The 13604-nt window shown below is 35.6% G+C and overlaps 1 protein-coding gene and 1 long non-coding RNA gene across 2 annotated transcripts in view; one reads left to right on the top strand and one right to left on the bottom strand.

Annotated features, from left to right (window-relative positions):
• The window catches only part of LOC145668692 (uncharacterized), a 205072-nt gene that overhangs the window by 82548 nt on the left and 108920 nt on the right, over positions 1–13604 (bottom strand). The gene's annotated exons all lie outside the window — the stretch shown is intronic.
• Pdfr (Pigment-dispersing factor receptor) overlaps positions 9322–13604 on the top strand; it is a 192146-nt gene continuing 187863 nt past the window's right edge. The window contains exon 1 of the mRNA XM_081736763.1: positions 9322–9693. The gene's annotated coding sequence lies outside the window, so the exon portion shown is untranslated. The remainder of the gene's footprint in view (positions 9694–13604) is intronic.

Below are 13604 nucleotides of genomic sequence, written 5' to 3'. Positions count from 1 at the left end.
TAATAACTTGCTTTTTCATCCATTCCGCTGACGAAGATGCAGCGCCAGTACATAAGCACACATACACATACATGTTTCTTCCGCAACCGTATTGAAGATTCTCAGAGGACGCTTCTAATGAGATTTATTACCTTTGTAGAGGAAAAAGCATGCATTTTTCGCTAAACAAGAGTTCAGCCGGTCAGTGGGTTCCTTCCTAACACATCTTTTGAGAAGATTTTGAGAATTTGAAATAAATGAAAAACGCTTACCCTAATTAATTATCGCTATTAACATTTACAGAAATAAATTTCTCCTTCATCCCTCCCAGTTATTGAAATACGTACTGATTAGAGTATTTTCATATTGAATTTTACGTATTTACGCTGATACATAATGTATTTACTGTATTTTACAGCATACTGTATATTACTGCATTGTAAGAAATTAAATTTCTGTAACCTCTCTGTAACGGACAAAAATTCGTGTCCCATTGGTGTCCGTTATTCAGAGGTTGCACTGTATAATGTCAGAGCTTACTTTGAGAAAGAAAGAGCAAACAATGGTCTAGTGTTATCAATTGTACCAATTGCAAAAGTAGTGGAGAGGATGTGAGTGATGCTTTGCAAAGAGGCAAACATTCAGTAGTAACAAATTAGTTTTTTTTTAATAAACGATTTAGGATCTACTACTGAGAAGTTTGGATAATCGCGGTTGGAAACATATCTTGCGCATGCGTAGTATCAACCATTTCCTCTCATTTTCATCTCATTCGCTCGGGAAGTAACGGTTTCAAAGTGCAAAGTTAGCTTGCGCCGTGTCTAACAGGTCCCACCGTGCATTAAAGTGCATTGTTACTTAGAAACGTCATGCGATTGTGAAGGTGACAGAGGAACTCAAGCAATACCTATTATACCTTATATTTCACAGTCTACCCTTAGTTACTTGATATAGACACACGGAGACCGCGCTTTAACACGACGCCAACAGGCTGGGAACATTCAACATAGAAAGTTGAGGACTGGTAACGTATGATATGGTCGGATGAGTGACTGTTCACTTCATTTCAAACCAAGGGTTGTGCTTATGTGTGGCATAAGCCCAAAGAATTGTAAGATCCGCAGTGTCTCTACTCAACCGTGAAACATGGTGACGGCTGTGTGATACTGTGGGCCTCAACATTTTGGTTTTCGGTGGTCCTGCACTGACCCACCCGGTTCCCGGTCTTGCCACTGTCTGTGATTCTGTCGCCATTTCAGTGGAACATGGCACTATGTTTCAGATGTTTTTTCCAGACAATGATGCCATATTCCACGATGATAACGAGACCATCCGCACAGCTGGAGCTTTTGCGGTGTTGTCTCAGGATAATTGGAAACACCTTCAATAATTTGCTTATTACCAGACCTAAGCATAAGTGAAGATCTGTGGTCCGTTTTGAAGACAAGCATTCGCGTAGATTTCCGCCTCTATCCTCTCTCACGGAACCAAGTGATACACTGTACTTGGAATGATGTAATATACTACTTGATACCATTCGAGGATTCTATTACTCCATTCCACATCGCATCAGAGCTGTCCCGAGGGTGAAAAGTGGTGCAAGGCCACATTAATCTAATAAGTTGTTTAAGTATTCGTATGTAGTGGACAATGTACTTGATACAACACTGTGAAGGAATCAGTTAGTGTGAGTTTAAAAGAACTACATCGAACGCATAGGATGCTGGACAATCGAGAACTCAGTGACTCCCGGAGTTGTGACTGCTGTGAATGGTTTGATGCTCAAAGACGAGAACTATACAACGACCCAACACACAGATCTATTTTCTGAACCTATTTTTCGATCAATTATTAGAAATGAGAAACTTGTCTATATAGTCAACTCCCAAACAACTGAACGTAGATTAGTTTCTTTATCGACTATTAGCTACGTATAATGAACAATTCTACTTCTTTTCATATGATGTGTTGTGTGGTGACAGTGGATGAAACCTGGATCTACCCTACATCTGTCATGATCTAGCTTAGTTCATATAACCTGGTTGTGAACGAAGTAGAAAGTGTATATATATATATATATATATATATATATAGGGGCGGATCCAGAATGTGATCAAGGGTGGGGCTAAACCATATTTTGCCGTTTTATCCAGTGTAAAGTAGGATTGAAGCCCATTTTATCCAGTGTATACCTGAGTGTCAAGGGGAGAGTGTCATATATATACAGATGGTGATCAGAAAAATGGAAACATCTGAACGAAATTGCAACTTACCAGATTAATATGGTGTCGGGCCACCTTTCGCTTTCAGAACAGCCTTGATGAGACGTGGGATGGAGGCATAGAAGTCGTGAATGGTAGCAAGTGAAATTTTACACCATTCCTCGTGCAGGGCATCGGCCAGTTCCGTGAGAGAGGATGGAGGTGGAAATCGTCGCCGGAGTAGTGTTTCCAAGACGGACCACAGATGTTCAATTATGTTGAGATCTGGGGATTGGGCAGGCCAGGGGAGGTGTTGAACTTCATCCCGATATCTGCAACAACGCCACCTATGTGAATGGGTGCATTATCATCCTGGAAGATGGCGTCATTGTCCGGGAACAATATCCGGACCATAGGATGCAAGTGGTCTCCTAAAATTGCGACATAATCGTGGGCAGTGATTCGTCCGCTAAGTGTGACCATAGGACCCAATGAAAACCATGATATGGCGGCCCACAGCATCACCGAGCCGCCGCCATGTTTCACAGTTGGGCGGAGACACTGTAGATCATAAGCTTCTTTGGGCATTCTCCACACATAAACACGGCCCGTGGTTGGGAATAGGGTGAAGGATGACTCATTCGACCATATCACACGTTTCCAGTCCTCAACGGTCCAAGTTGCATGGTCACGGCACCATTAGCGGCGTGCGAAAGCGTTATGGTTCCTGATGAGCGGTTTGGGCCGTGCGACACGACCCCGTAAATTCATGTCATTTATTCGCGGCGAACTGTGATTGTCGAAACAGGGTGGGGAAGGTGCTGATTGAGTTCCTCCATCACTTGCTCCGCAGTGGCACGACGGTTCTGCGTGACAATGCGCTTTAATACCCGGTGTGACCTGTCACTCATGATTTTCTTCCGCCCACTTTTCCGCTTCCCCGATGTGTTTTTTCCGTGTGTTGTATAGGCCGTCATCACCTTCGACATTGTCCCACGCGACACACCTAACACAGTAGCCACTGCCGTCACACTCACTCCACATAACCGCGCACCAACAATTTGCCCTCTTTGAAAATCTGAGAGGTCTCCCACTTTACACTACCTCCGTTTGATGCAGCCAATAGACACTGCTGTTCCACTGCGCCTGACGTAGTATGGAGACCGATCTAACACACCGCCACCAGCGGTCCGGCGCTGCGGGCGCCACGACACCACTGCCAACCCATACATCTGACGTGTTTTGCTAACTACAGGTGTTTACATTTTTCTGATCACCATCTGTATATATATATATATATATATATATATATATATATATATATATATATATATATATATATATACAGTGGCGGATCCAGGATATGATCAAGGAAGGGGCTAAACCATAATTTGCCGTTTTATCCAGTGTAAAGCAGAATTGAAGTCCATTTTATCCCGTGTAAATCTGAGCGTCAAGGGGGGGGCTATAGCCCCTTAGCCCCCCCTTGGATCCGCCCTTGTATATATATATATATGCTAATGTGCGTTTGTATGTTATCTCACAATCCAATAATTAGAGAACAATTAAAATGACACTCTGTATAATTATCATTGTTGGGCCTCCCAAGAATCTTGAGATATTAAATTGACACTTTTCGCCATAAGGAGTGAGTGAAAAGATGTGACATGTAAAAATAACCGATATTACTGTTCAATAAATAGTCTTCGGGCTCGTAAAGACGATTAGTGACAATTCCGATGCCATTTAATACATGTTCAGCCCCATCGAAGTAAGCGTGAGAAGAGCGAAAATGGCAAGGGGTGAAATTATGTTTTTTTCATAAATCTATTCTTCCTGCGCGAAGAACTTTTTTTTTTTGGCTAGTATTTCAACAAACTCGGGCAATAAACGGACATACAAGAATTTTACTATTACTAGTATTATTAGTTATAAACATGCATAGGTTTCAAGTGTAACAATATTCTTACATAGTACTTTCTTCCAACTACTCACAGAACGACACGAGACATACCTTTCACGGCACAATTTCGATACAGGATAGCCTCAACTTTTGTCTCGTAGGAAAACTTTACTTCCATCATTCTTACTTCATGTGTACTGATAATGTAAGTGAAATAGTCGTTCTATCTTTTCTATAAGACATCCATTACTTACCAGGGGCAGATATTAAAGGTAAGGGGGCAGCCAGAACCCAGACTCTGATGGGTATATCATGAGTTTATTATACAACGTCTGTGAAGTTGTCTTGCCCACCTAACGAATTTTTCTTTTTCTTATCTACATCGTTAGTTTACGTTAGTTTTGCTAAAATTATCGTTAGTTTCGAAAAAATAAAATTTTTATTCAACAAATAAATGGGCAGGCCAACTTCACGGTTCCCCACCCACAAACGAATTTCAAAAGTTTTCATATCACATCGTTAGTTTATCGTTAGTTTACGTTAGTTTTGGTAAAACTATCGTTAGTTTCGCAAAAATAATGATTTTATTCTATAAATAAAGTTTTCCGCCAACTGAGAGTTAGCCCGCCCATATTGAATTCTCATAAAATTCCAATTCATATCGTTAGTTTATTGTTAGTTTACGTTAGTTTTGCTAAAATTAACGATTTTTTTTTTGCAAAAATTATCATATTGTTCGAGAAATAATGTTTCCCGCCAAATGTAAAATTAGCCCACCCATAAAGAATTATCATAAATTTCCATCTCACATCGTTAGTTTACGTTAGTTTTGATAAAACTATCGTTAATTTCGCAGAAATTAGGATTTTATTCGAGAAATAAATGGGCAGGCCAACTTCACGGTTCCCCGACCACAAACGAATTTTAAAAGTTTTTCATATCACATCGTTAGTTAACGTTAGTTTTGCTAAAACTATCGTTAGTTTCGCAAAAATAACGATTGTATTCCAGAAATAAGATTTCCCGCCAAATGTAAAGTTAGCCCGCCCATAAGGAATTATCATAAATTTCCATCTCACATCGTTAGTTTATCGTTAGTTTACGTTAGTTTTGCTAAAACTATCGTTAGTTTCGCAAAAATTACGATTTTATTCAAGAAATAAAGTTTCCCGCCAACTGTGAATTAGCCCACCCATATTGAATTTTCTTAAACTTCCAACTCATATCGTTAGTTTATCGTTAGTTTAGGTTAGTTTTGCTAAAATTAAGGTTTGTTTTACAAAAATAACGATTTCATACGTGAAATAAAGATTTCCGCCAAATGTAAACCCTAACAGCACAATTACATAGCAGGCATATGCCTATCATGTTCCGTCAGGTACGCTGGAATGTGTCCAGTATGTCCCTAAGAAAAATAAAACTAACGTAAACTAACGATAAACTAAGGATGCGAAATGGAAATTTATGATAATTCTTTATGGGCGGGAAACTACATTTGGTGGGAAACCTTATTTTTCGAATAAAATCGTAATTTTTTCAAAACAAACGTTAATTTTAGCAAAACTAACGTAAACTAACAATAAACTAACGATATGAGTTTGAATTTATGAGAAATCAATATGGGCTGGCTAATTCACAGTTGGCGGGAAACTTTATTTCTAAAATAAAATCGTAATTTTTGCGAAACTAACGATAGTTTTAGCAAAACTAACGTAAGCTAACGATAAACTAACAATATGAGTTGGAATTTTATGAGAATTCAATATGGGCGGACTAATTCTCAGTTGGCGGGAAACTTTATTTCTAGAATAAAGTCGTTATTTTGCGAAACTAACGATAGTTTTAGCAAAACTAACGTAAACTAACGATAAACTAACAATATGAGTTGGAATTTTACGAGTATTTAATATGGGCGCGCTAATTCACTGTTGGCGGGAAACTTTATTTCTAGAATAAAATCGTCACTTTTGCGAAACTAACGATAGTTTTAGCAAAACTAACGTAAAATAACGATAAACTAACGATATGAGTTGGAATTTTATGCGAATTCAATATGGGCTGGCTAATTCACAGTTGGCGGAAAACTTTATTTCTAGAATAAAATCGTTATTTTTGCGAAACTAACGATAGTTTTAGCAAAACTAACGTAAACTAACGATAAACTAACGATATGAATTGGAATGAGAATTCAATATGGGCTGGCTAATTCACAGTTGGCGGAAAACTTTATTTCTAGAATAAAATCGTAATTTTTGCGAAACTAACGATAGTTTTAACAAAACTAACGTAAACTAACGATAAACTAACGATATGAGTTGGAATTTTATGAGAATTTAATATGGGCGGGCTAATTCTCAGTTGGCGGGAAACTTTATTGCTAGAATAAAATCGTTATTTTTGCGAAACTAACGATAGTTTTAGCAAAACTAACGTTAACTAACGATGTGATATGAAAAACTTTTGAAATTCGTTTGTGGGTGGAGAACCGTGAAGTTGGCCGGCCTATTTATTTGTTGAATAAAAATTTTATTTTTTCGAAACTAATGATAATTTTAGCAAAACTAACGTAAACTAACGATAAACTAACGATGTAGATAAGAAAAAGAAAAATTCGTTAGGTGGGCGGGACAACTTCACAGACGTTATTATACAGTAGGCTTTCGAGTATCCAGCTCGCGGCTAACAGGCCTCCCCGTACTATCCGGTCTAGTTTCCTTTTATCGTAATTAAATGAGGAACGCAAGGAGTTACATTGGCAACATCGCCAATGCATTGGAAGCAGGCGTCTGCTACGATTCTCCTACGTGTCGTGTGCAAAATCCAAGTTGTGACAGGGAAAGAACAGCGTTCTGCTCCTTGTTCATTGTTTCGTCAGTGTGTAACAGACCTCAATACAGTCAGTGTTCGTAGTATGAGGGGAATTTCCCTAATCTAGGGAAATTTCGTAGGTAAAATTAACGAAAAGGAAAAAAGGGATTTCTTACAGTAAAATGTAAATATCCAGGGAAATTCTTGGTCAGGCTGATTGACCACTATAAATGCTTAAAATTTTCTTTGTTCTACTTACATAAACCAATATAATAACAATAGTGCGTATATATATATATATATATATATATATATATATATATATATATATATATATATATATATATATATATATATATATGTGTGTGTGTGTGTGTGTGTGTGTGTGTGTATGTGTGTGTGTGTGTGTGTGTGTGTGTGTGTTCAAAGTAGCATAATTTGCATTCATTGTTGATTGTGTTTTTTATTACAAATATTAAGGGAAACGTAAAAAACAAAATAGAAGAAAAACGCATGAAATAAACAATGGTGTTTAAAATGAAACAGTCAAGGCTGTCATTGTTGACAGCTGTCATATGTATCCGTCTCGTCCAAACTTGCTCTTTCTCCTTTCTAGAAGAACATAGAAGAAATACAATTTTGAGAGTTTTATTCTTAGTGAGACACAAGAGCTATGAGTTCAGTGTGTGACAGAAGAGTACGGTAGTGTTAGTAAATAAACAGGTGACGTAGTTGTTGATAATTTAAAAGATAGCTGTAAAAATATGCTTATATTAAATACGGGAGCATAATACAAGTTAAGGCGCGTAATTGGGGAAGGTTACAGCAATACTTACAAGGTTACAAGTGAAAAGTCGTGGTCGCCCAATCATCATTAGTAGAACCGGAACTTCGATAGCTGTGTAAATTTCATGTGTGTTTTGTTTATTATGTGCAAGTAAATCGACTTTGTTTTTTAATGGATGCAAATGTTAGTTCCAGTGCATCTTAGAACAAGCAAAAACAAAAAGAGGCCTGCAATGGCACAAGAGATAAGATAACGGTTAGAAAAGAACTACCTAAAGACAAAAAAAAAAAATGTAAAATATATTCAAAACAGAGTGATTGGATGATGAAAGGTCCAAGGGTTGTATTAAGCCAGTGATGGATAATAATCAAAAGGGTAGATGTTTGGCACGTAGCGTGATATATGTTACGGAAAAAGAGAATTTAAAAACATTTCTAAAGACAAAAAAAAAAAATCTAAAAAATCTTAAACCAATGAAAATGAATTAGAAAAAGAGTTCATAAAGACAAGGTAAAACAAGCAGAAATTTGCTTGGAGGCGTTTATGAAAGAGCATGTTATTCGTTATGCAGAAGATTGGTGTGTATTATTAGAGATTTTAGTACCATCTTCATGTGGACATCGCCTCTTTAAAAAAAAAAAAAAAAAAAAGGCAGAACAAACGCATTAGGTGTTTAAGTTGCGTAAAATTAATGTTTGAAATGAGATAATCAAAATACAAGACATAGTTATTTCTTTTCGTATGTACTAAATAACATTTGAATTTTTGATTACCGGTACCCTTTCACAAATCATTAGCGGACAAAGGAAGAAATTTAAAAGTATTTTCGTTTTCTTTTTAACTTAATTACAATTCGTGTGGAATCATTAGTGTTCAAACTTAGGTATTTTTTTTTTTTTGACTATTGTGCTTGACACCCTTTAATATTGCTAAATTAATCTTAACATATGACTTCCGTTATAGAAGTTAGTCACTCGACAAACTAGGGAAATTTTGGTAAGAAAAGGGAAAATTTTTGTCTCATTCGAGGGAAATTTTCTTCAGGAAACCTACGAACACTGAATACACAGCACGCTTGCCGCTGTTCCTGATTATAACTGTACAGTACATATAATACTGCATTCGTATAAATTGTTCTTGGGGTATGCTTAATGTTTTTTTTTAATTGTACTACAGTGAACTTCGGCTTCTTTGTTATCCGGCCTGCCCTTCAGCTACATTAGATCCTATACTCGAGAGCCTATTGTAATCTTCCAGAAATATATAAATAATAGCTTAATTTATTTTTGTCACTCAAAAAACTGGGGGCCTAGGCCCCCCTGCTCCGGGCTAAATCCGCCTCTGCCCATAACATAGCTTCGGAGAATAACATACGTATTGTGATTCGTTTATATCGGAAAATTTCAAGAAGTGTTATAAGGTACTAACAAACTGATGGTGAAAAAGGTATTGTGGTCCATAACAAATCCCTAGTTAGAAACAGAAGTAAGAAGTAGCAGAGAAAAGTTTTTTTTTTTTTTAACTTACCTACGAAATCTTTCCTCTATTTTGTGAACAGTGTGCGCACGCCCAACAGCAAGCGCCTCTCTCGCTTGTTTATTAACTGCATCTCTGTTCTCGCGGAAATAGTGGTCCACATACGCTCCTCGGGACACGAGAGAAGATACAACAACACTCCTTCTTCTCTTTCTATTTAAGTGGAAAACATTCAAACTGTTACCGTGAATTTCATTTCACTCAATATTGCTTTCTGCCCTAAATTGAAAAAGAAACGAATCTAGTTACATCACATCACATCACGACATAAAAGACCTTTTCAAGAAGAAAAAGAAATTTCTTGTAGTAGCTTGAATCCGTGTGTTGGTAGTAACATTTAGTTAAGTTTTTCCGGGAAACTGACATGAAAAGAAAATTTTAACAGGAAGTAGACATTAAAAAAGAAAACAATATAGGTGTATCATTCAGTGTTTAGTGTACCTTCTGCTACAATTAACAAGTATTTTTCTTCAACTACGGTAAGTACTAAAGATTTTTTATATCTATTGCTTTTTATGTTTCATTATAATAATAATAATATATTCAAATGTAAAATGAAATGAAATGAAATCTTTAAGTTTTACGTCCCACGTTTATACAGGCTAAGCTAAAGGAGACGGTGATGATGAGAAATGAATGAAATGGTGGAATGAAACAAGTGGAAGGAAACAGGAGGATCATGAGAAAATCCACGCACACGGTGTTTGTCCACCACCACAAAACTCAATTGACGCGAGCTGGAATCAAAACCAAGGACCCCATGCACCAGAGATGAACGCTATACTACTGAGCCACCGCGGTGTAATTTCGGCGAAAAAAGTCAATAAATGGTAAGAGCCACCGCACTAAAATTTCTCGCTGCAATTTCTGAAACTAATTCATGTTATGCTACAGTTATAACTGAAACATTTATTAGTGAAATACAAACAAAATTATTCGAAGGAAACTTTGAGCAAAGAAAACTTATCCCCAAAAGTAAACTACCTCTTGTGGATATTTTCATAAGAAATAATACACGTAACGTTAGAGATTATTAATGAAATATGAAGAAAATGGTCTGAGTCGTTTTTGAGAAAACGTCCAAAAGGAACTCCTACCCTTTGTTCATTGCTTCATGAGAAATGACATCATGAATATGAAGTTATTAATGAAACACGTATTTAAGAAATGTAAACATAATTGACTAAGATGCTTTTGAAAATTTCACCCTCAAGGGTAAACTAACCCTTCTGGAGTTTTTCCAGAATAAATTATTTATGTCACATTATGAGGATATTAATGAATTACTTATTTATGAAATATGAACAAAATCCCCTGAGCTGATTTTGAGAAAATCAGCCAAGAAGAAAAATTCACCCCCAAGAATAAAAATGCTTCTTCTTCTTCTTCTTTTTTTAGGATTATGTCATATTTCTGTCAGTAATGAAGTTTATAAAGGATTAACAAAATCGTTTGAGACTCTTTTCTCAAAACCAACTCACCGTTAAGAGTAAACTACCCCTTCTGAATTTTTCTCAGAGAAATAACTTTTATATCTCAGTTTATGAAATACTGATGTATGAAACTTAAAACAAAATCGTTTTAGAGAAAATTCAAATTTCCAACTTTCACCCTTCAGTAAACTACCTTTAATTTTGAAAGTAGGAAGAAAATTTGAAAAAATACCCCTAGAGAATATTATAAAGCCCTTAAGTTTAAATTTGGGGTAGATATGTTGAACGGTACAGCCTCTAGGTCAATGAACACATTTATATCGGGACGGACCCCCGATCTAGAAATAAGTTTTTCGATATATAAGGGGCCATGAAACGTGTAAGTCCTTTGAAATGTCGAATTTAATTATTTTTACGATCACCATAATTTATTCTCTCCTATTGTCGCTCGGAATTTAAAAAACGGGTTATAGAGGTATGTGTATTGGCCACACATCATCCTGCTAATAAGATGTTTGACACGCTAGAATCTTCTTTGCGGATTAGAATACCACAAATTACTTTTATTTAATCACAAATCAATGAAGTAAATGTACCCTAAACCATATCGATTAGAATGGTTGTTTTTAATCCACACGGAGACATGTTCATTCCTGGGTGAAGCCCGGCTTCCTTAGCCACAGAATATAAGTGAAGAATGTAGATCTTATTTAACAAACTTACCAAGATGTAACAGTATGACATTCACTTTTAAGCATTGATCGAAAGATTAGATAAAATTCACTAGAATAGCTTCTGGTAGGTCTAAAGCTCGCTTCTTATTTCTTCATTTATTGTAATTGTAAACGGTGTTCGAAAAGTGACGCAATCCTGAATCTAATATTCAATAGTTTTAGAACGTGTGCGAATATTGAAACGAGTCTAACACATATAATTTTTATCTGAACACCACTCGTTTAAGCTTTGGGACTTCTTGTATAAATAAAAGACGAATTATGACCAAAGCATGTACTATGAAATAAAATAATAGCGTTACAGCTTCGGCAAAGATACTTTGCCCAAACTATAAAGATATTATTTCTTAAATAGTATATATTTTGGTCAGAATTTGTCTTATACTTTATAATTTTTATGTGCTACATATCTATCATCACATTTACACATTTTTGGTGATGATAGGTCAATTTATGAATTAATGCGTATGTATCTGTTAGTTGTCTATTAATAATAATTCATAAATAAGTGAAAAAGTGGTGACCAAACTTTAAAAAAAATCATCATAAAAGATAAAAAAATTAGTCTAAACGTCAACAATTATTTGACTGTTGGCTGTTCACTAATTTGGCTGTTCACTGATGCCTTCATGATTTAATATATATATATATATATATATATATATATATATATATATATATATATATATATATATATGCGTGTGTGTGTGTGTGTGTTTATTTAAGCCGTGGCGGCTCTTGAGGGAAGTCAAATCGGTAAAAGTTTAAATTTTATCATCAGACTCTAAGGTAAGTAGTTTCAGAAAGCTATGTACAAGAACTATCATATCAGGTAATCTTTCTTCCTTTAGTTTGTAGTGACAAAATTTATATTTTCCAAATATGTCTTCCCTCAACAGCCGCCATTGTTTTTAAACAAAAGTAAATCGGTTGATTTGTGTGATCAAGTGACATAATTAACGCAACATATCCTGAACACTGAATGCCGCATCACGACTGCTTAGGCCCTAATTAATGTGAAAATAGCGCCAATTTTTAATAGTTATTGTGTACTCAAGTGAATCAAGTGTAAACCAACACCATTCATAGATGCCAGCAGGGTTTCGTTATTTTTTTATTTGTGTTTCTTGTCCCTTTCAGCATCGAGACTATATGAGACGTGTGTCTACAACTTAACGCACGATTCGAATCAAATAAGCTCCTGCTGGGAATTGAGCCCAGATCTCCCGCACCGAAGACGCGTACGCTAACCATTTTCGTTATCTGTACTGGATCAATAGTTACTGAATACAAAAAAAATAATGTTACACTACTTTCTGAACATTCTGTAAAAAGAAAGATTCTTGTACTGTAGTTTCCTGTATTTTCATGATAATGCATCTTGCATAGGTCTTTGATGGTACTTCTATTTTTTAATCCTCGATAACGGAAATTAAATGTCAAGCGCCTAAGAATTTATGCAACCCAAATTTCACAGCAGCATTGCCGTTTTGTATACCGGTACATTGAACTACATAACTGTTCTAATACACCAGTTTGATGATAATGGGAATACGATATTACAAATATCAAATCAAAGTCATTTTTATTATATGTGTTGTAGAAATGCTTAATATGCCTAATATTTCTGCTACTATATGTACCAGTATATAGCTATTTTGAATTGAGTCGGTCTTCTTCATAAGGGAGGTAGTCTTCATAAGCGGGACTCAATGGTTTTACCAAGGATTTTCAAATCAGGAAGTAAATCTCAAATACGGTCTATAGTGCTTTGTACTGCTTGCACTCGCATTAACGTAATTACTATATTATTAACCATATTGTACATAAGAGTTGCTAATTTTTTTTCAAGTAAGGGACCACTTTTATTGATCAGAATGTCCTCGGACCACTGTACTATTGATCCCTTCTACAGCAAATTTATATTCTAAGAAAAACGTTTAAAGTATGTTTTAATACCAGTACACATATATTTTAATAAATATGATATTAATTACATTTTCACTAAAGCTATATTGGTGTTAATACAAGAAAATACATATTATTTTTTTAATACATGAAGGCTATTAATAATGTTTTATAATATTATACCTATATATGCTATTACTATCTTTACCTTTATTAAATTGTTTAATCCATTTCTATTTGAGGTTCTCAACTATAACGTGAGATACGCAATTCAGTTGAACTTTATTTTTCCTACATTTTTAAAATAATGTTCAA

The sequence above is a fragment of the Thermobia domestica genome, chromosome 13, assembly GCF_964235325.1.
Source record: "Thermobia domestica chromosome 13, izTheDome1.hap1.1, whole genome shotgun sequence".
In the NCBI taxonomy this organism is placed as follows: domain Eukaryota; kingdom Metazoa; phylum Arthropoda; class Insecta; order Zygentoma; family Lepismatidae; genus Thermobia; species Thermobia domestica.
The sequence above is the reverse complement of the archived record's forward strand: the minus strand, read 5'-3'. Positions and strand labels throughout refer to the sequence as shown.